The 22382-nt window shown below is 47.9% G+C and overlaps 1 long non-coding RNA gene across 2 annotated transcripts; it reads left to right on the top strand.

Moving 5' to 3' along the window:
* Positions 1–2901: 2901 nt before the first annotated feature.
* Positions 2902–12613, top strand: LOC146053789 (uncharacterized). 2 transcript variants are annotated; one of them, XR_014467812.1, is made up of 4 exons: positions 2902–3013; positions 4637–5997; positions 6090–6263; positions 12504–12613. It is a non-coding gene; the product is annotated as an uncharacterized LOC146053789 (long non-coding RNA). The 2 variants fall into 2 exon arrangements; XR_014467811.1 differs by having other exon boundaries at positions 4637–6263.
* Positions 12614–22382: the final 9769 nt, after the last annotated feature.

The raw sequence follows: 22382 nt of genomic DNA, 5'->3' as shown, positions 1-22382 counted from the left end.
GATTCAGTTTGGATTGCACATGATAAGCTGCTCACAGCAGCTTATCATGTGGGATCCTCAAGCAATGCAAATGCAGGAGGAGGTGCATTCCACCCCCTGCCTCCATTTGCGATCGCTGGCTGCTCTACACCGCAAGCACCTCTGCAATCAGCAGAGGTGTTTGTTGTTCTGCGATGTGATCACATGTGCAGAAACCAAACATTGCGCATAATATGGGTTGGACTGGAGTTGGAGTGTGAGGGCAGAGACGCTGAGGGGGGAGTTAGATAGAGGGGGAGAGTTAGAGAGTGGGTGAGGGCAGAGATGCTGAGGGGGGAGTTAGAGAGAGGGAGAGGGCAGAGACGCTGAGGGTGGAGTTAGAGAGAGGGTGAGGGCAGAGACGCTGAGGGGGGAGTTAGAGAGAGGGTGAGGGCAGAGCCGCTGAGGGGGGAGTTAGATATATGAGGGCAGAGACGCTGAGGGTGGAGTTAGGGAGAGGGCAGAGACTCTGATTTGGGAGTTAGCGAGAGGGTGAGGGCAGAGACGCTGAAGGGGGAGTTAGAGAGTGGGTATGGGCAGAGAAGCTGAGGGGGAGTTAGAGTGAAGGTGAGCGCAGAGACGCTGAGGGGGGAGTTAGAGAGAGGGTGAGGGCATTAACGCTGAGGGGGGAGATAGAGGGTGAGGGCAGAGACTCTGAGGGGGGAGTTATAGAGAGGGTGATGGCAGAGACACTGAGGGGGGGAGTTAGAGAGAGGGTGAGGGCAGAGACGCTGAGGGGTTAGTTAGAGAGTGGGTGAGGGCAGAGACACTGAGGGGGGGAGTTAGAGAGTTAGTGAGGGCAGAGAGGCTGAGGGGGGAGTTAGAGAGAGGGTGAGGGCAGAGACGCTGAGGGGGGAGTTAGAGAGAGGGTAAGGGCAGAGACGCTGAGGGGGGAGTTAGAGAGTTAGTGAGGGCAGAGAGGCTGAGGGGGGAGTTAGAGAGATAGGGTGAGGGCAGAGACACTGAGGGGGGAGTTAGAGAGAGGGGGGAGTTAGAGAGTGGGTGAGGGCAGAGAGGCTGAGGGGGGAGTTAGAGAGAGAGGGTGAGGGCAGAGACGCTGAGGGGGGAGTTAGAGAGAGAGGGTGAGGGCAGAGACGCTGAGGGGGGAGTTAGAGAGAGGGTGGGGGCAGAGACGCTGAGGGGGGAGTTAGAGAGTGGGCGAGGGCAGAGAGGGTGAGGACAGAGAAGCTGAGGGGGGAGTTAGAGAGAGCAGCAGTGTGGGCATGGATGATGGGGGGTGGTGCGAGCGATGGTAAGGCAGTAGAGAGTAGGGGTGCGCTGTTAGGCTATTGGCCCTGGGGTGGTATGTGTATAATGCTTAATCCTCAATCCTTAAGCAGTGCAAACGCAGGAGGAGGTGCATTCCACCCCCGGCCTCCATTTGTGATCATAACAAACTGCGATTGCAGTTTAGAAAAACATCAGGACCATCGGTGGCTGTGACGCTGCGACTGCAGCCTGAGTAAGTCTCATCTCTCTCAGGCTTGCAGTTGTAGGTCGGCTTGCAAGACAAAGGAAACTTTGCGTTGCAGCTTAAATGTATATAAGATATAACATCAGTTCTGGCCTCCGTCCTCCCTAAATAATCCAGCCAAACCCTCGCCATTGATGTTATATTTTATATACATTTTTAGAAGATGCCTGATTCAGTTTGGATTGCACATGATAAGCTGCTCACAGCAGCTTATCATGTGGGATCCTCAAGCAATGCAAATGCAGGAGGAGGTGCATTCCACCCCCTGCCTCCATTTGTGATCGCTTGCTGCTCTACACCGCAAGCACCTCTGCAATCAGCAGAGGTGTTCGTTGTTCTGCGATGTGATCACATGTGCAGAAACCAAACATTGCGCATAATATGGGTTGGATCGTACTTACCCAATCAGGAAGAGATTTGATGTTCCGGTCTCTCGGTCTCCAGTACTTGATGGGCGTTGGAGAACATACCGTAGTTGTTAGTTGAGGGGCGATGTTCTGCCACCTTGTGTAATTCGGGCTGACGGAGAAGCCAGGTGTTCTTCTGGAAGCTGGAAGTTGTTCTGTGGCTACTGATGGAGGTATCGGCTGCTCCTGTGTGAGATGATGTTATACCTCCTGCACCTGGGGAAGTGATGTTACCTTCACTGTGGTGGCTGCAGGGAGAAGCTGGGAGTGAATGGGTCCTGCAGATGTTCTAACTTCTCCCAATCGATTCCCGTGAAGAATGGATGTTCTCTGATGTTGCCGTTCTCACCCAGACGCATCTCAGGGTCACCACACAGGAGCTGGAAAGAGGAACGTGAGGGCAACTAAGTTTCTGTTCAGCTGCAGTCTGATTCCTTACAGCACATATTTGGGAGACATATTTCTCAAATGATTTTTAGCCTCAAAGAAAATAATCATTATTTTCCCCTAATCAGAGGATGTGTGTCTATGTAGTTTAGTATTCTTTCCCCCAACCTCTAGCAGGTTACTGCTTATCATGGTACCATTGGGAGTCATTCACTGGACTTGATTTGCTTACATTTGAATAGAAACAGGGAAAATGCCGGTGCTGTATAACGTGACCAGTAGTGTATGTCAGTGGTACAGTGACTCCTGCAGCAGGCATTGCTCTGGCTTGGAGTTTCCTTCACTTATTTGTTTGTGTCAGGGAGGTGGAGCCAGTAATGTAATCTGACGTATGTAACTACATATAGCTTCCCCATGTACAGCTACATGACCGCTCGTAGAACAACTACATGGCTGATACTAGAGAATGGGGGTTCTGTATAAATAACAGACGCTGACACATTGTTTATGGCCTCTTTGTTACCTAGTGCTGAATGCTAAGGTGGGTCTGACACTCACCTCTTCAATGATGTTTCTTGTATTCGGGCACAGATGACAGCCCGCCAAAGACGAGATGTGGCACTCCTCGGGGGATTTTCCTGTTGTCATCTCGAATAGCACCACACCGAAGGAGTACCAATCCACTCCCGCATCATACGGCTCTCGCTTGATGATCTGTCAATAAAAGGTAACAGTTCACTCAATAACACTTTATAAACAGGAGAGCAGATCTGGGCACAATACGCCTGCCATCAGATGTTACACTGACAGACACATCTGGCACCCTGGTTGGGACACATGATATGTTTCCTACATACAGGCAGAGGCAATGATTTATATTTTTCTTTTATGCAGTGTGTTCCATTAGCCTTACTTACATCACAAGATAATTGGTTTATTACAATAATACTATGAGACCCAGTTATTATTTACTCAATACAAAATATTCCACTTTTATTCATCGTAGTGTAAGTTAACCCCTTCAGTAGTAGTTTTTTTGGGGAGCGCTTCCCAACACCCCCCCCCCACTGCATTACCCAGAGCCGAGCAGTGCCGCTGGGCATTCCATCAGCCGCTGCCCGGCCCTGAACCTGGCTGTGTGCGACATGACATTACAAGGTCACACCGCACACAGCCGGGGGAAGGAGGCAAGGCTGGGCAGCTGCTGAAGCCGAGCGCAGCACTGATCTCAGCGTGAACTGGAGCATAACCCGTAAAATTCTCGGGAGTGCCAATAAAGGAGTCAAAGGTATAAACCAAACCTGGAAAATCCCCATAGATACAAAAGTTCACTATGAACAACCTCTGCAAAATGATAAAAGGGATTTCCCTGGCTCTGCATTACCCAGCCAGCCACTCCTAAACCACCAGTGTAGGAAAACACCTGTGATTGGCTGTCAGTGAAGGCAGATCATGATTAGATGCCATTTAGAACATAAAGCCGCTACTGTTTGTAGCATGCACCTTTATACTGTACAGCCGACCTCTAATTTATTATAGCCTCACCTCTGGGGCAATGTAGCCACGTGTTCCAGCGTAGCCAGAGGTTTTGGGTGTGTTCTCCAACGCCAGCCCGAAGTCGGCGATTTTAATATGGCCGTCATGAAGCAGGATGTTCTCTGGTTTGATGTCTCTGTAATAGGAACAATTTCTTCATTAAGTACTTGTTTGCATGGACAGTATATGAAATACATAATACAGTAAGTGACTAAGGCTGCAGATATGTCCTCAGACACATATTAGGGCAAAGTCTCCTGGCGCATCTTAGTTGTGTTATGTTGTGACTAAGAGGCATTTGCTGGCAGATGCTGGATGCTGGCAGAGTTGCACGGGACCTGGGGTCTCACTGGCACTTACTCAGCATGGCGGATTGAGACTGGCTATATGAGGATACATCTGGAAATGTAGAAAAGTGCATCTCCTAATTGATAAATGCCTGTTCCACATGGCCAGACCAGGGTGCAGTGTGTGCTATGAACAAGGTCCTAAAGCTGAGGAGGCACCAGGCTGCCCCTTATGCTCACCGAGCATGGATGACTGGAACGCCATATGTCTTCCCCAGAAATATGGAGTTTGTGTCTGTGCAGAATATAGCAAATATTATGGCATCAGTGCCAGTTCTTCTGCACATGGGTCTTCTGTGCAGGCAGTAAAATATCTTAACATACCTCTTATTTCTCAGTACACATATTAGCACTGAATGCATCGCAGAGTAATGTTATGTTTATAAGGGTGTAACTACTATGATTTATTTCCCACAATAAGAACAAGTACTAATGCAGCCCTTTTATTTTATGTTTATTTAAACAAGGAAAGAAAGTTAGTTACCGATGGATGAAGCCCATCCTGTGGAAGTGCTGGAGACCGGACACGATCTCGGCAGCGAAGACTCTGTTAAAGAAGAAATGTATCAATATTGTAACATCCCAAATCAGCCGTAGTGTATGTGCAGGATAGAGAGATACAGTGTAGGATGGGGAATAGTGTAAAGGTGCCCATACACTAGTCCGAATTTGGCTACTTTTCACCTGATTCTGACGGATCGGGCTGAGAAATTGTGTAAAAGTGGCCAAATCGGGTGTGTTTGACATCTGATCCGATACGCGGTCCACTGTGCATCAGATCAAAGGTCGTACCTGCTGCATGTCCGACCTCCACCACGGACCCACTGCGGGGAGCGGGGTCGCATGTGATACATCACATGGCAAAGGATCGTATGCGATACATCACATGCGATCCTACCCCCTGGGAAGGTTCCGGCCGAAGGGACTGGATGGCCATACTCTGCTGCAAGAAGAAGCGCATGGCCACCTTAAGAGCTATAGAAACGGCAAAAGAAAATACAGGTAGGATAAAGTCATAGTAGGAAAAGGCAAAGGGGTAGTTGTATGAGCAGTGATAAGGGAGGAGCAATGAGCCAGAGGAAAATTGGTCTATGGCAACCAATCAGCTACTCTGTATAATTTCATACTATGCAAATTACAGGCGTTAAGGTGCGTACACACGGTACGATTTATGTTCCGTATGATATTGTATACTATTTCCCTGGAAAGTCCCAGTGGTCAGAAGCATAAGATTTGTGCTTATAATAACGTACAATGTGCATAAGATATCACATACGATATGACGTCACAGCTATACTACACTATACATCTTATGCTTTCTAGCCAGAATTGAGTTGCATGTTCACCCGAGCAGCTCCCTGCCAGACGACCGGTGGGAGCGTGCATCGTACGTCAGATAGTGCGTACACACGGGAAGATATAGTGCACTATCTAGCATGCTATTCACAACTAGCTAGCTAGATTGTGCACTATATCTTACCGTGTGTACGCACCTTTACTTCAGTGCTGATTGGTTGCCATGGGCCACTTCTCTTCTGGCTCACTTCCTTATCACTGCTTCATACCTATACCCCAAAGTGATAGGAGTCCAACAAGGAATAACATATATTGTACAGTGAATGTAAGTATGTGTGTTTGCTCATTTCCTAGACTGTAAGCTCCTATAGGATTTTGTCTTGCACACAATCACACAGTTATACACCAGATTATGCATAGATCTTACGTTGCAGCTGTAGACTCAAGACGCCCTCTTGATTGCAGCAGGTCGAATAAGTCTCCTCCGTTGGCGTAGTCCATGACGAATGCCAGGATGTTCTCGGTCTGGAAGGTCAGGAGGCCATGTACTAAGAAGGGGCTCCCAGATGTTGATTGTAGGGCCCTGGTCTCAATCCTTGTCTTCTCTTTTTCTCTCTCTGACAGTCCCTCGTTGTTCAGGACCTTTATGGCGACATCCGTCTTGGTGGAGATCTCACGCGCCAGCAGGACCACTCCATAGCCGCCCTCTCCTAACTCACGGCTGATCTTGTACCTGTCCATGAAGAGAGGTTCCTCCTTGTCTGGTGGTGAGACGCTGCTTGGTCCTTGTGGAGTAAAGTAAGAGACATTATGAAATTATTGTTTAACAGCTAAAGACACAGTAATATGATGATAACTGAAGTGGGAATACTGGGACCACAACATAAAACACACTGTAGGGTTTTACAAAGCTGAATATACTTATAGCTAATCGGAAATGCCAGACATCATTGTACAGTGACCTCAAACTCCTAACTACACTTTTAATGTACACAGTGGGGCAGATGTATGATGGAGGCCATAACATTTTTTAAATAATGGGTCTCGCTTCTTCTGCATAGCGTGGAGAAGCGGGCACCATTATGGGCAAATGTATTAATCCCCCCCAGCCGATAAGGAGAGCTGTTGTGCCCAGCTCCCCAGGCAGACCTGCACATGTGTATGTCTGGTCCGGCCTCTCTACCCTTCCCCTGTCTGGTCTGGCCTCTCTGCCCTTCCCGTCTGGTCCGGCCTCTCTGCCCTTCCCCTGTCTGGTCCGGCCTCTCTGCCCTTCCCCTGTCTGGTTCAGTCTCTCTGCTCTATCCCTGTGTGGTTTGGACTCTCGGGCTCTGTCTGATCCAGGCTCTCTGCCCTTCCCTTGTTAACAGCAGTGCCTTAGCCCTTCCCTCTGCTTGTGTAGGCTTTCTGTCCTTCTACACCTACCACAAATGTTTTCTATGTGCCCTCAGACTTCAGACACAGTATTGCCCTGCACCTTGATCACTTTTGAGTTTAATAATTTTGTTGCGTAACTGAATAGTGCCTATTTGATATTGTAGGAATGGAGCATGTTCATTTATGTGTTTTGAGGAACTGGTAGTGATGCATTCTCATGCAAATTTAAGCCGGTAAATTATTGCTAGTGATCAAAAGGATTGCCTGGGGTTCTAGTGACCAAGCCAATTCCTCTGAGCTAATCCTGTAGTTACTGGCCATACCGTTCTGGCACTAATCACATTGCCTGTAGTACATTTGTAATGGCATTAAGCTACAATAGATGCCAACCATTACATTCGCCTGATGGGCCCTTCATGTCCAAGTTTGACACGGGATATTATGTGTTTTGTTGTCCTATAAACAGCCTGAAATCGTTTGCATCTGTATTCCTATATGTGAAATTCATGTTAACATACATTACTTTAGATTAAATATCTAATATTGTACCAAGTCCATAATTAAATGAAGGGAAAAAAACGCCATGACACCATGGGGGGAGGGGGGGGGGGGGGGTTTACTAAGATGTGTATTCTACTTCACATGTGATGTGCAACCAATCAGATCATGTCTTTTAGAGGATGCTAAATAAAGAAGAAGTAGATTCTGATTGGTTGCCTATAGCAACATCACATGTGAAGTAGCATACACATCTTAGTAAATTCCCCCCCATGAGTCATTACAGCGGGTGACACCAGCCCTACATTCTCCAGTTATCACCATGGCTGTCTTCCCCATGGGAGTTGGGCTGTCAAGTATAAATGCAGGCACCGCCATCCTGGGTATTACCACCTTTAGTGCCAGTAAACCTAGAGCTATTCTGTAAACCCCCTGATATTTGGGTGTGGGGTTAATAAAGTAATAATAATAGTAATGTTAGGATTAGGCTAGGTAAAGGTAGAAGAACATTCATACTGTGTTTTCATTGTGTAAATGACACTGCGAATGCCGGCATATGCCTGTCACCAAACTGAGCTATACTGTAGGTTACAGCACCTTTTTAGTTGTGCACCTTTCTCCATAAATATTACAGTAGTTTTACTAATCCATTTTTTTTAGACTGTCTTTATCTGAATAACTGTAGTAACCAATGAAGTGAATATAAATTACATATAAAACATTATTTATATTTTTTTTTATATAAACAATATTCAACTTTGCCAATGTGAAAATGAACTACAGTGCAAGGACATCCAACTACATTTCCGCTTACCTGGTCTTGGCTGATCTTCATCCGGGTCTTTAGCCTCGCTTGCCGCTCTCTTTCTTTCTTCCAGCGATTCCTCCTCTCTGGATTTTCTTGATGAAGTGTTGTTCACTGTCTTCTGGTCTTTCTCCTGCATCTTGCTGCTGGACTCCTCAGGTGCTTCCTTTTCAGGCTTTCTTGATGTCTCCTTCCTGCACTTCTTCTTTCCGGCCATCTCCTCTGTGTTCTGGTCTGTCTTCTGTATCTTGCCGCTGGGTTCCTCCTCAGGTGCTTCCTTTTCAGGCCTTCTTGAGGTCTCCTTCCTTCTCCTCTTCTTCCCGACCATCTCCTCCATCTTCTGATCCGGCTCCTGCATCTTCCGACGGGTACACCTGATCCAATATGTCAACTTACCTCTGCTGATCCGGCTCCTGCGTCTTCCGACGGGAACACCTGATCCAATGAGTTGACTTACCTCTCCTGATCTGGCTCCTGCGTCTTCTGACGGGTACACCTGATCCAATAAGTCGATTTACCTCTCCTGATCTGGCTCCTGCGTCTTCCGACGGGTACACCTGATCCAATTGGTCAATTTACCTTTCCTGATCTGGCTCCTGCGTCTTCCGACGGGTACACCTGATCCAATTGGTCAATTTACCTTTCCTTATCTGGCTCCTGCGTCTTCCGACGGGTACACCTGATCCAATTGGTCAATTTACCTTTCCTGATCTGGCTCCTGCGTCTTCCGACGGGTACACCTGATCCAATTGGTCAATTTATCTTTCCTGATCTGGCTCCTGCGTCTTCAGACGGGTACACCTGATCCAATGAGTTGACTTACCTCTCCTGATCTGGCTCCTGCAACTTCTGACGGGTACACCTGATCCAATAAGTCGATTTACCTCTCCTGATCTGGCTCCTGCGTCTTCCGACGGGAACACCTGATCCAATGAGTTGACTTACCTCTCCTGATCTGGCTCCTGCGTCTTCTGACGGGTACACCTGATCCAATAAGTCGATTTACCTCTCCTGATCTGGCTCCTGCGTCTTCCGACGGGTACACCTGATCCAATTGGTCAATTTACCTTTCCTGATCTGGCTCCTGCGTCTTCTGACGGGTACACCTGATCCAATTGGTCAATTTACCTTTCCTGATCTGGCTCCTGCGTCTTCCGACGGGTACACCTGATCCAATTGGTCAATTTACCTCTCCTGATCTGGCTCCTGCGTCTTCCGACGGGTACACCTGATCCAATTGGTCAATTTACCTTTCCTGATCTGGCTCCTGCGTCTTCAGACGGGTACACCTGATCCAATGAGTTGACTTACCTCTCCTGATCTGGCTCCTGCGTCTTCTGACGGGTACACCTGATCCAATAAGTCGATTTACCTCTCCTGATCTGGCTCCTGCGTCTTCCGACGGGTACACCTGATCCAATTGGTCAATTTACCTTTCCTGATCTGGCTCCTGCGTCTTCCGACGGGTACACCTGATCCAATTGGTCAATTTACCTTTCCTGATCTGGCTCCTGCGTCTTCCGACGGGTGCACCTGATCCAATTGGTCAATTTACCTCTCCTGATCTGGCTCCTGCGTCTTCCGACGGGTACACCTGATCCAATTGGTCAATTTACCTTTCCTGATCTGGCTCCTGCGTCTTCCGACGGGTACACCTGATCCAATTGGTCAATTTACCTCTCCTGATCTGGCTCCTGCGTCTTCCGACGGGTACACCTGATCCAATTGGTCAATTTACCTTTCCTGATCTGGCTCCTGCGTCTTCAGACGGGTACACCTGATCCAATTGGTCAATTTACCTCTCCTGATCTGGCTCCTGCATCTTCCGACGGGTACACCTGATCCAATAAGTCGATTTACCTCTCCTGATCTGGCTCCTGCGTCTTCCGACGGGTACACCTGATCCAATGAGTCGATTTTCCTCTCCTGATCTGGCTCCTGCGTCTTCCGACGGGTACACCTGATCCAATAAGTTTACTTACCTCTCCTGATTCGGCTCCTGCGTCTTACGACGGGTTCACCTGATCCAGTAATTGGCTTTCTGTCTCCTGAAATCGCTTTTTCTCCCCTTCTCAATCCTCTGCTTGGGCTCCTGCTTCCTCCTCTGATGCTGTCTGCTGCAGAGATGCCAGTTGGAAAATAACTGCCACTCTCAGCTATGAAAGTGTATAGCTTGGGTCATGTGACCAGCTTGCTGCTCTCCCATATACACTCTATAGTATCCATGCTAATGGGTCTAATTTTATTTTTAGGATTTCTAAGTTGCTATAACTTACCCTGTTAATGTTATTTGTGCCTAATTTCAGTGAGATCCTATGTACATGTTCCTAATTTATAATCTAACTGCAAGAAAGGAACATTAAATGTACATAAATGTATGGCTGTAACTATTTCACCAACATAATACAATAGAATACAGCCCTCCGGGGTAGTGATAATCAGGTGCCTATGTTATTTCACTTTTAAATACATCTACTAAAATATCTGTTTTATAGGGATGGCCGTTGTTGCCATTGCCATCGATAGTGCTAAACTATGCAATGATGACCATCAATATTTTTACATATCAATGGTCATCCATTGTGTTTGATTGATTGGGCTGTGGGCCAATCAAAACACGGGGGACGGGGCTTCGCTGGTGTCGGGGGGCAGAGCTATGCTCTGTGTCCCAGCGCTTTTAAAAAAAAGGCAAACATCGTTTTGCTGTTCCATCGATGGAGGGAAACCATCTGGTTCTCCCCCATCGATGGCTAAAGTATTCGACATTGGCCATGAACCATCGATGATTTGGAATCATCGATGGTCAATGGCCATCCGTACTGTTTTACTTTTGTCTGTATTGACATGTGAGATAGGAGTTAGGGATGGGAGTGGGGGAATAACAGATTCCCCAGCACGACCCCTTCCATCAGGTACAAGAGGATCTGCTCTTGGGCTTCCCCCTGTTTATGATTGTAGTCACCTGTGTTGAACTAGATAATTGATGAGAAAGCTGTTTCACTGCAGGTAACCACCTGGGAAGTCCGGGAGCAGAGCTTTCTGTACCTGATGGAAGGGTCCTATTGGACGGTCTGGGTACACGTGTATAGTGTTCTTCCTGTAACTGGGAAAGTGCTGTGTAAGCGGATAGCCTTTGGTGACCAGTGAGCCAGTCAGAGGGCTTTGTGTCTGACTGAAGTGATTTGGCATAGATGGATTATTGAGAGATATTTTATATAACACATATAACACATCACCATCTCTACACTTAGGCCCTGATTCTGGTTGACTCGGTAAGCTGTGAAACTCGCAGCGTACCGAGTCCCAGAGGGCCTGCCCCTGCCGAATCGCCACCGTATCACCTTGCAACCATGCGAGGGGAAGTGTCACGAATACACATACCCTCTCATGTGCCCGCAGCAGGAGAAATCATTTGATGATCACCGACCACCGAATGACTTATCCAGGCCACGCAAATATAAGTCAGTGGCCGGCCGAAACCAGGACGGACGGCTGACGTCATCCGCCTGCCCGACGTCATGTGACGTCAGCCGTCCAACCCTGGCACACCACCCGCTGCACGCAATCCCATAGGGACGGCCATGAAATGCTGAGCGTTCCCATGGTGGACACCCTACTCTGCTGCCCCACTCCCCTGGCCCACATTGGTCAGTGTGAACTGATCAGTCGCTGAGTTCAGTCGCCCAGGGACCCTTCACATGCGCATAATTCATTATGCGCATGCACGGAAAAAAACCATCGCTGGACCACGTGGGGGTGCAAATGAACAATATGACCCCCTTACTGTAACATTCATTTCTTATAGAGGAGCATTGCTTCCCATTTCCAGTTCTTGGGACAAGCTAACGTCGCACAATTTACAGGTCTCCTCACAGAAACACAAGTGAAATCCTAAGAATCATCTGTAGATATTTTATAATGTGTCAGTGAGTAATGAATATGCCTGTGCTCCAGCAAGGACATATGGAAAACATGCACTGCCAGTGTATGCAGAGGACTGGATCTGAGAACACTATAGTACAGTGATTGTGCGCCCCTCTGTCCCTGTTTTCCATTTCCACATATAAAATGCTGAAAGGGTGTTTCCTACAAAAATCCATGAAAAAAAGATGATAAATTGGTTAAAAATATATTTTATTACATTTAAAGCAGTTGGGAAGAGTGAGGTAGAAAGTATTTTTAAGTCCCAGATATTAGTCACCTTTCTCTGATGGTGGCAATAAGTGAGTTTCTGTTGCCCCAATAATAGGTAATAGACAATCCACCTTATTGCTGCATGTTAGTAACTAGACCCCTAGGTTGTGCACTATAGTCAGTATTGTGTGAATAGTGCAGTAATAACCTTTATCTATGTTACCCAGGTCTACTCGAGTACAACGGGTGATCAGCTGGCCACCTATGTGTACACCGAATATGTGCTGCACCTGGACCTGTTCTAGCATTATATCAGAGGTGAGTTGTTAGGTAACTTATGAGTTTTCTGTGTCCTTCTTCCCTCCTGTCTCCTTACCCCTCACAGCCATTAACCTGGGTCAGAGGGAGAGTGTGTGAGATCTGTAGAGAGAGAGATGGCGACCATGAGCACAGACAGATAAAGGGCCTTATTCAGTCCTGTTCGCTAAGCTGCATATACTTGCAGCCTAGCAAACAGGTAAGCGCCCCCTGTCGGACAGATCAAAAATAAATAGGAGCCGTCTGTGGCGGATATGATACTGAGACCTGCCAATGCAATGGTTAAGGAAGATCAGTCAAAGACAGAATGAAAATCAGTGACAACAATTGTTTCCCCACAAACAATACATTTTTATTTAGTTGATTTTCTTCTGCAAAAGTGTGTACCAGCCAGGATTATTGAGCCAGCAATTGGGGCGTTGCAGAGTCAGGCGGGGAATTCATGTGTTCCGTTTGCTGCCTGCTTATGCCGACAAGTGTGTCCAGTCTCTCTCTGCCCCAACTCTCTCTCTCTCTCTCTCTCTCTGGACGGAATGTACAAAGCATTGGCGGTACATCCCACTGACCATCGCATATGTAGATGATGTAGTTTGGAATGTCCATTCGGTTTCTTGCCTGCTCCCCCTAATAGTTCACTTCATCAGAGCATCAAGTGCTGTCACGCACCGGAGGATGTTTCTCCTCCATGAAAGTGGCATGGGCGTCTCTATGAAATGCTGGGCATTCCCATGGGATCGCAGCCAGGCTGATGCCTACTTGGGGTTCTCTATGCTTAACCATTGTTTCTGCCAGGGCTACACTATTCTTGCACCCATTAATAAGCAGTATGGCCCTTATTCTGGTTGGCTCACAAAGCAGTGTTATTTTGCTTCTTTGTGAGCTTTTTAGCACCGCCCAAATGCCCACACCCCGCTATTCGCATATTTTCCCAAAATCATTCGATGGTCGATTTCTGAAGCGCTCACTCCCTGGTGACTTTATTTAGTGGCACCCTGCTCCGTGAACATTGTGGGCAGCTGACATTCGGTGACGTCTGCTGCCAGCCCCCGGAAGGCAAGTAGCCACCCCCGTTCACTTGCTGATGCCCAGCATTTCCTGGGTGCATCCAATATTTTTGTGAGTACGCCCAGGAAACCCTGCGAAGGCCCCCTGCCCGCCTACTGTATGCCCACCCCGCTACGAGCACCTCGGAGACTATGCAAATCTCCGAGGACGCCCGCAGAGAAGAACGACTGATTAGATGTTTTCTTAAAGTAAACAAATGTATTCTACAATTCTACTGTATTATGTTACAACCAATGAACATTCTTATTGTACTCGTAATTAATCACTTTAAATTGAACACATTCAAATATCTGTACCATTTAATAACTCTCTATTCAACCTTTTGCTGTAACACCTAAGTGCTTAAATATCTATATTATTGCGCAATAATATGCAAACAAACTTACAAATCTTAAACTCTAAATAAGCGCTTTTGCCCTTTTTTTAGCCCTGACCCAATGTTCACAGTTCCGTAAAGCTGCAAGCAACTCAGAGTATGCTAAAGTGCAGATGAAGGTAAGTTTTAGGCTGTTCAACAGAGCTGTCACTTAAGTTTCTATGCTCTGCTCCACACAAGGTGAAATGGTTCTCCCAAATATATCATAGACCATGGATCTTCAATGGCCCCCCAGATGTTGTGAAACTACATGTTCCAACATGCATTGCCACATTTTTTTCCTATAAGAGCATGCCAAAACTGTCAGGGCATGCTGGGACATGTAGTTCCACAACATCTGGAGGGCCACAGGTTGAAGACCTGTGTCATAGACCATTGTAAGTCTCCGGCCTGTGCTGAGCACCCTAGGGCTAGCTAGACAGCATATGGCAAGGGTCCTAAAGCCGCCAGATTCCTGCTATGGTACCATAGACCCTGGCTGCTACAGGCATTTGCAATAGCATGATCAGAGACTATAAGCTGCTAATAAAATGTAGTATTATATGTATGTACTCCTGGTAGTAAATGTAATGGGAGTTGATGGAAACTTTTTCTCTCCCCCAGGTCTCTGGAGCGTGTACCCAGCCGATCCCATCATCGTACCACTTATGGTCTCTCCAGTTGTTTCCCTCCCAGGATTTCACCTTTCACCTGCAGGTGTCACCTCCGGTAAGCCGTTCCGATCTACTCACCAGTGTCCTTAGTGCATTTACAACCAATACGCAGCCATCGGCTTGGGTTACACTGCGCCTGTCTTCCCAGAATCCAGACACCGATTATACTACATTGCCAGTATTAGTGTAAGGTCATTAGGCAATAAATGCGCCTTCTAGCACCTGACATCCCCCTCTATTGTCTGATACTTGTGCAGTGTTCATGCCTCATACGCAGGAGTCTTCTCTAACTGTCCCTCTTTCTGTCTCTCAGGGAGCAGCAGGATGCTATGACACTTCTCTGGATCCTTCACAAGTTACAGACTATTATTTCAGTTTTTACCGACTCTGAGAATGACGCGCTCGTTGAACAGCTGGGAAAAAAAAACAAATTTTTCCTTTTTTTTTTCCCGTTGGGCACAGAAAACGTGCCCGTGCCCCTCCCCCTCCATGCCCCCCAGACTGCGGGCAGTCGCGGGGTGACCCAAACCCCTCACTGGATGTGCAACACTGGACCAAACCAAGCAGCACTGGAATCAACTGGGCACAACTGGAAATCAGTAAACCATCACACTGGAGACACAGGGAACTATCCCCACGCAAGAAAAATGTGATTGATTTTCTGTATGTTAAATGTTATGTATGATTCTATTACAAACCTTCCCTTTATCTGTGACCCTCCCAATCCTTGATTGAAGTTACCAGGAAGACCCCATCTCCGATTGTTGTTAACCATCTCCGCAAGCTGTGTAGCTCAGCAGTCTGACCTGTTAGCTGCTGCCACTAAGCCAGAGGCTGCACAAGCCGTTTTACGTTACTGAGATATCTTTGTGCTCTATTGTATTTTATGTGAATCCTTTTTTTTTTGGTTCTTGTTTGTTTTGTATTTAATTCTCACCACAAAAGTGCACTTAATCTTAACATGGCTTGTGCCTCAAAAAGAAGGGGGGCAGTGATTAGTGCCAGATGGTGAATCTGCGCTCCCTAAACTGGGCACGCGGCGCGCCAGCGCTGTGCAAACAGATGAAGTGGTGACTTTATTATTAAGGACCCAGATACCAGACCCCCGATCGGTCTTTCTGACGTCATTTCTGCTCTTAATGTTACAATCCTGTAAGTATGGTTTTCTTACAGTTAATAAGACACTAATCGAATTGTATCATTTTAACCCTTCCATGACTGGAGGTCCAGGCCTATAGTATTGGAAGGGTTAAACTGCCATTTTAGCTGGACCTATGAGCTCAAAGCATTTTTAATATTTGTTTTTATCAAATTTCCCAATTTGTATTTATATTTCCCTTGTTACTCTCCTTGCACTGTTATCCCCTTCCTCTTACCCTGTTCTTTGGGTTTGAAGTAAAAAAAAATATATATCTTGTCTGCATATAAATCCCCAAAATATAAATAATTATTTGTACTGTGACTGGTGTTTTGTGTTTTGTGACTGCAGAAACATTGATTTTGGAGGCACTGTAGACGCACACCACATAACACTACAGATAAAGGGGTTATTCTGGTTGATCGAGTCCACCAAACCCGGTCTTGCGAATGGTGGCCCGGCCACCACCCATTCGCAAGGGCTATTCCCTCGCAGGGCCTGCAAATGGATGTTACACAGTAACATCCATACGTAGCCTACTGTAATCCACTCACATCATTCGATGGTTGGCGACCATCGAATGATGGCGAAGGTGCACGCATGTATAAGTGACTCACACTTACATATGCGCGGATGCTCGGGAGTTAGCGGGCGGTCAGCTGACCCCCACAAGGGAGAATAGCCGCTGCCCGTCTGTCAGGGTTTTAGCAGTCGGGATTCCGACGTTGATGTAATTACTGTCGGAATCCTGACTGCCGCTCAGTCATCCGGCACCTATAAAGACAACCTGGTGCCACTGGGGAACAGAATATAAATCAGAAGCCACAGAATGTTGCTGGGACCCCTTACTGCGCCAAGCCATCACCCTGCCAGAATAAGCCTTGTAGGCTTGGGTTTGCTCTGCTTACCTGAACCAGTTGCTGCTGATGTTGTTGCTGTTGATTGTAGGTTACTATTATTCTTATTGCGTAGATTTTTGATAGACTTATACAATAATGAGTTTATCATATGTATGACCTTTGAGTATAAATAACCCTGTTCCAATATAAACAGGAGATTGGCCCTTATTCTGATCTATGCGGCCGGAGCCGCATACGTTGCTCCGGCCGCACAAACCAATCCCCGCCTACAAGACGGATCGCCACGGCCGTCCGTACGCGGACGGCTGGCGATCCGCATGAAAATGGTGGGGCGAACGCCTCCACCATGGTGGGAGCTGCCCCCTGCATTCGATGGTCGACGACCATCGAAGGCAGGGCCGCACGCTCCCCCCGCTCACGCAAGCTTAGACCACACGGACAATCGTCCGTGTGAAAGCTTGTATGGGGGTGGAGAGCTGACATCCGGCGATGTCAGCTTTCCGCCCCCATCACTGGCGTCATAGCCTCATTACCATGCATACGCCCCGCGTTTGCATGGGAACGCCCATGAAACGCGGGGCGTATGCATAGGGAAATGAGGGTATTAAGCCCCTCACGCCCCTATACGCCCCCTTTGCGGCGTATAAAATTTGTGTGCGGCGATTTCGCCTGCACATGCGCAGAGTGACCTCTGCGCATGTGCAGAGTGAAAACATCGGCGGTACGGCCGCACGCGGGCCGTACCGCCTAGATCAGAATAAGGGCCATTGTTATCTGATATAATACAATATTCATTTAATAATATGTATGGACAAACTCCCTTTCATTGAAATCACATTGGTCAGGTGGAGAATGTGAAGGAAAGCTGTGAGACTGGAGACCAAGGAGCATTTTATTCACCTAACAGATAAAGTTATAGACATACCCAAGGCAGGAAAGGCTACAAGATAATAGCCAATAATAAAGGCCAAGTGCTCTGATGTCCCACTGTAGGATCAGTGGTGAAATGTAAGCTACTGTATGTCCTGCTGCCTAGACCAAGCCGCCCATCACAAGTCAGTGGTAGAGCCAGGAGACTAGTTAGAGACCCACAGGGTAGCCGGCTATTATTATAGGAGGACCTACAGAGCTCAGTGCCTCAGGTGGGAGTGAGGATGCACCAGTCAGCAATATGAAAAGCTCTGCACACAACTGGCCTGTATGGGAGGGTGGCTAGAAAGAAGCCATTATTAGAGAGACTGCATCAAAGCACATCTGGATTTGCAGAAAACATCAAAGAGACTCAGATACAATGAGCCAGATGTATCAATCTTCAAAGGTGATAAAACAGAGAGAGATAAACAGCCAGCCAATCAGATCCTACCTGCCATGTTACAGGCTGGGTTAGAAAAATGACAGGTTGGAGGTGATTGGATGGCTCTTTATCACTCCCCACTTTATCACTTTTTGAAGCTTGATACATCTGGCCCAATGTGAGATAAGGGTTTGTGGTCCCATGAACCAACAATTAAGCTTTGTTTCCTCATCTATAAATGCTCTGGGTGGCACACAGCAAATGAATTACAGATTCCTCAGCAAGCACCATCCTAACTGTGACTTATGGGGTGGGGACATTCTGTATTGTCATGGGGATGCGTTTCTTCAGTGGGGACTGGGCAGCTTAGAAGGATAACCTTTTAGGACAACCTGATACAAGACCAAAGCAATACTGACATTGCTAAACAACAAAAAAGTAATTACCCTGCAACTGTTATACCCCCAAACTATCGGCCAATCACTTTGTTGTTTACATTTCTGGTTATGGTTTGTTTAACATCAGTAATTTTATTGAGTTTTAATTTTTTTTTTTTGCAAAAGGAGAGGGATACAGAAGGAAGAAATATAAAGGGGGAAGGAACATGACAAAATCACAATACACAATATTGTCTTCCTTGAACACTTTTACACTGTGTGTTCTAGGAGCAGGAGAGATGTGACAGGGGAACCATTTGTAGCCATGAGGCTGTATGTTCTTTAACCCGATCAAACCTGTTGGCACGAGCTGCAGTGATATAAATGGCTGCAGCCCTGGACTCACAAAGGTAGTACAGCAGCATCCTGCAATGTCCTGGCATGTCAGGATGGCTACCTAAAAGACGATCGCAACCGCTGCTCACAAGAGTGCATCGACTGGCTGGAGTAGGTGCGGTGGTGCAAAGAAGGGAGTACGAAATATGTTGCTGATACACCGTATCACCTTGCATTCCCTACTGCGCTTCTCCCACCCCTCTGGCGGGTGCCGCAGATGAGAGGTGAAGGAGAGAGCTGAGCAGCACCACAGGTTCCCCCACCCTTCCAGCACCTCTGCCGCTGCCACTGAGAGACTAGAAGAGTGGAGCGCAGCGCTGAAGGCTTTCCTCACCCCTCCAGCGGCTCTCAGCCATTTCAAATATAGTGCAGCTCCGGAGCCAATCAGCCTGGGGTCAGGGGCCCAGGAGGGGCATGAGCCGACATGGTTGGAGGGAGCCCCCTGAGCAACAAGCATGTAATCTCCCCCGCCTTGGGCAACAAGGATGTAAACCCTTTTCCATCCCCTGGGCAATGAATGTGTAATCACCCCATGGCAATGAGCATGGAACCCCCCATGGCAGCAAGCATGTAATCCTCTCATGGCAACAAGCATGAAACCCCCTGTGCCAACAATCACAAAACTCCTGGCATAGAGCACGCAGCTCCTGGCAACTAGCATGTAGGTAAGCGGCACTTATGTGACATAATATGTAATAGGCATTACGGTGTGTGACATAATGACATGTAATGGGCATAATGGCATGTGGTTTAATAAGTAATGGGCATTAACGTGTGGTGCATAATGTGAAGTGGACTGTAACTAGACTCCCTTCATACACCTCAGAGATTACTAGACTGCCGGATGACAGGAAGTTTATTGTCATTAAGTCCTAAAACAGCGCAGTTGGAGGCTGATTCAGGATCGCACGTATGGATCCGAGGGGGTGATTCAGGAGTGATCGTCCCCAGTGTACTGATGGTGCTGCTCTGCATGCTTATGGCCAATTATACGCAAGTGCAGGGACGCTGTGCGAACGCTTTCGACACCTGTCAAAGGTGAGGTGCTTGCACGGGTAGGGGAGGAGGCGGGCAAAGGCCGGAGCACGGGAACGTTCAGCGTTTTATAAGCGTCCCCATGAAAATGCTGGCCGTTCCCTGAGAACGCAGGTGGGCCGGCGGCTGACCCCACATGATGTCAGCGCCCACCCCCTCTTTGGCGAACTCAGACGGAAAAGAAACTCAGTTTATAAGAGGAGAGAAATCATTTGATGGCCGCATGTGAGGGGATATGTTCGCGTACATCCCCTCGCATGTTACCGATAGGATTCGGTGGCAGGGGGCGCGTGTTATGCCGCTCACTAAGTAGCAACTGACCACTGCTTAGCGAGCGGTACTGAATCAGGCCTTGAATTCGGAACCAGCCCTGATGGTCGGGGTTTGCGCATTTCCAATCCCTGACACCGAACGACTTTGGCGGGCCGGATTGGGGGGGAGGGGGTATGTATCCCCAGTCCCCCCTCTCTGAAAGGGTCCCCGTTCAAACCAGCTAAAAAAAAATTTTTTATATATACAGCTGAGCTGTGGGGAATACATGGAGACAGTTTTGGGTGTAATGTTGTAGAGTTTCAGATAGGTGGCGCTGCAGCGCACAGTTCCTCGGCTTTCAGGCAGCTCCTCTCTCTACACCTCACAGGGCTGTGAGATAGAGCTGCTTCTGTCCTGGTGAGGCTGACTCCCCAGGTATGTGTGCTTTGTTGTTGGTGCCAGCAGAAGGGGCATAGGCAGTGGGGTGAGGAGTGTAAGAACCATTAATACATCACTGTATGCTGGCCCAGTGAGCACTGTGATGTCTTGGTAGCAGCAGTGTGGGTGTGATTGCTTGTGGGGCTTATTTGCTTTAATAATGTCTATAGCTTGTGTGTTTTTATAAACATAGTGTGTGTTTATGTCACATGTGTATGCATGGTATGTGTGTGTATGTCCTGTGTGTATATGTATGGTTTATGTACATATATGCCCTGTGTCTATGTATGGTATGTGTCTGTGTATGCCCTATAGGCTATGTATATACATATATATGTATGTATACTCTTATATTATTTATGAAATACATGCAGATGACTGGTGGTGTAGATGCCGGCAGTCAGAATACAGATGCCATCATCCTATCCCTCCTTGCTAGTGCCTAACCTTCGTGCCCCACAGCCTAACCCTAACCCCCCTTCTTTCTAGTGGCCAAACCCTCCTGCCCACAGCCTAACCCCAACTCCGCCACTATTGCCTAAACCTAATTTTCTTCCAGCCTGACGCTAGCCTGCCCCACATACTTATGATTGGGATCAGGGGGTAACTAGAACTTTCAGGGCCCCATAGCAAAATCTTGAAATGGCCTCCAACCTCCACCTTTGTCACTACAATGCTTCTATGGGGGGTGGGTCAGGTGCTAAAAAGAGAAGGTGGAGAGGGGGAGACAGAGAGCAGCAGGAGTGAGATAGAGAGGGGGTGAGGTGATGGGCGGGCAAGAGCTGGTGAGGTGACTAGGGATGATGAGGGGGAGGAGAGGATGCAGGTCAGGGGTGAGGTGACGGGGGCGAGAGGTGGTCAGGTGACTAGGGATGATGAGGGGAAGAGAGGATGCAGGTCAGGGGTGAGGTGACGGGGGCAAGAGGTGGTCAGGTGACATGGGATGATGAGGGGGAGGAGAGGATGCAGGTCAGGGGTGAGGTGACGGGGCGAGAGGTGGTCAGCTGACATGGGATGATGAGGGGGAGGAGAGGATGCAGGTCAGGGGTGAGGTGACGGGGCGAGAGGTGGTCAGGTGACATGGGATGATGAGGGGAAGAGAGGATGCAGGTCAGGGGTGAGGTGAGGGGAGAGATTGTGAGGGGTGTGGCAGGGATAGAGTTGGTGAGGTGATGTGACGAGGTGAGGTTACAGAGGGTGATGGGGGAAGAGGAGAGGATGCATGTCTTGATTTCACTAGCAATGGAGGGTCTTACATTCACAGCGCTGGCAGCCGCAGGCCTCCTCCTCCTCCCACAGCTGCAGTAACTTTTCTCCTCCGGTGCTCCTGCAGCCGCTGGGTCTTCTCCTTCCCCTGCTGCCACAGTGACTCACATGTCTCCTCAGGTGCCGGCAGCCAGATGAGAGGGGGTAAGGTGACATGCCGCCACGGTGCCACTGGTCTCTTAAGAGCCGGCAGCCACTGGGCTTCCTGCTGCTCCCACCCACCATAGTGACAGAATTAGTCCTCATATAGGCTCCTGCAGCCGCTGTGTTTCCTGCTCCCATTAAAAAAAAAAATCAACTTAAAATAGGGTGTAGGGGATTGCCCCCGTGCCCCACAGCAGTTGCATCCCCTGCACCCTCTGTAGTTACACCACTGATTGGGAGGTCTGCATTGATATTCTGACTGCCGGCATCCCATTACATCCCCCTGCTGAGGGACAGGAATGAATTCAGACCACGCATGGCACTGCAGTATTAAACCATTATATTACATTGCATTTATTAAACAGCATATTTGCAACATTTCTGGGTCACACAGGCTCTAATATGTCAATAAATGATATGTATGTGTACACACACACACACATGCATACACACACACATGTATACACACTCACACTCACACACATGCATACACA

The sequence above is a fragment of the Crinia signifera genome, unplaced genomic scaffold (genome assembly GCF_055691185.1).
Source record: "Crinia signifera unplaced genomic scaffold, ASM5569118v1 HAP2_SCAFFOLD_205, whole genome shotgun sequence".
Taxonomy (NCBI): Eukaryota; Metazoa; Chordata; class Amphibia; order Anura; family Myobatrachidae; genus Crinia; species Crinia signifera.
This window is presented reverse-complemented; position numbering and strand designations above follow the sequence as displayed.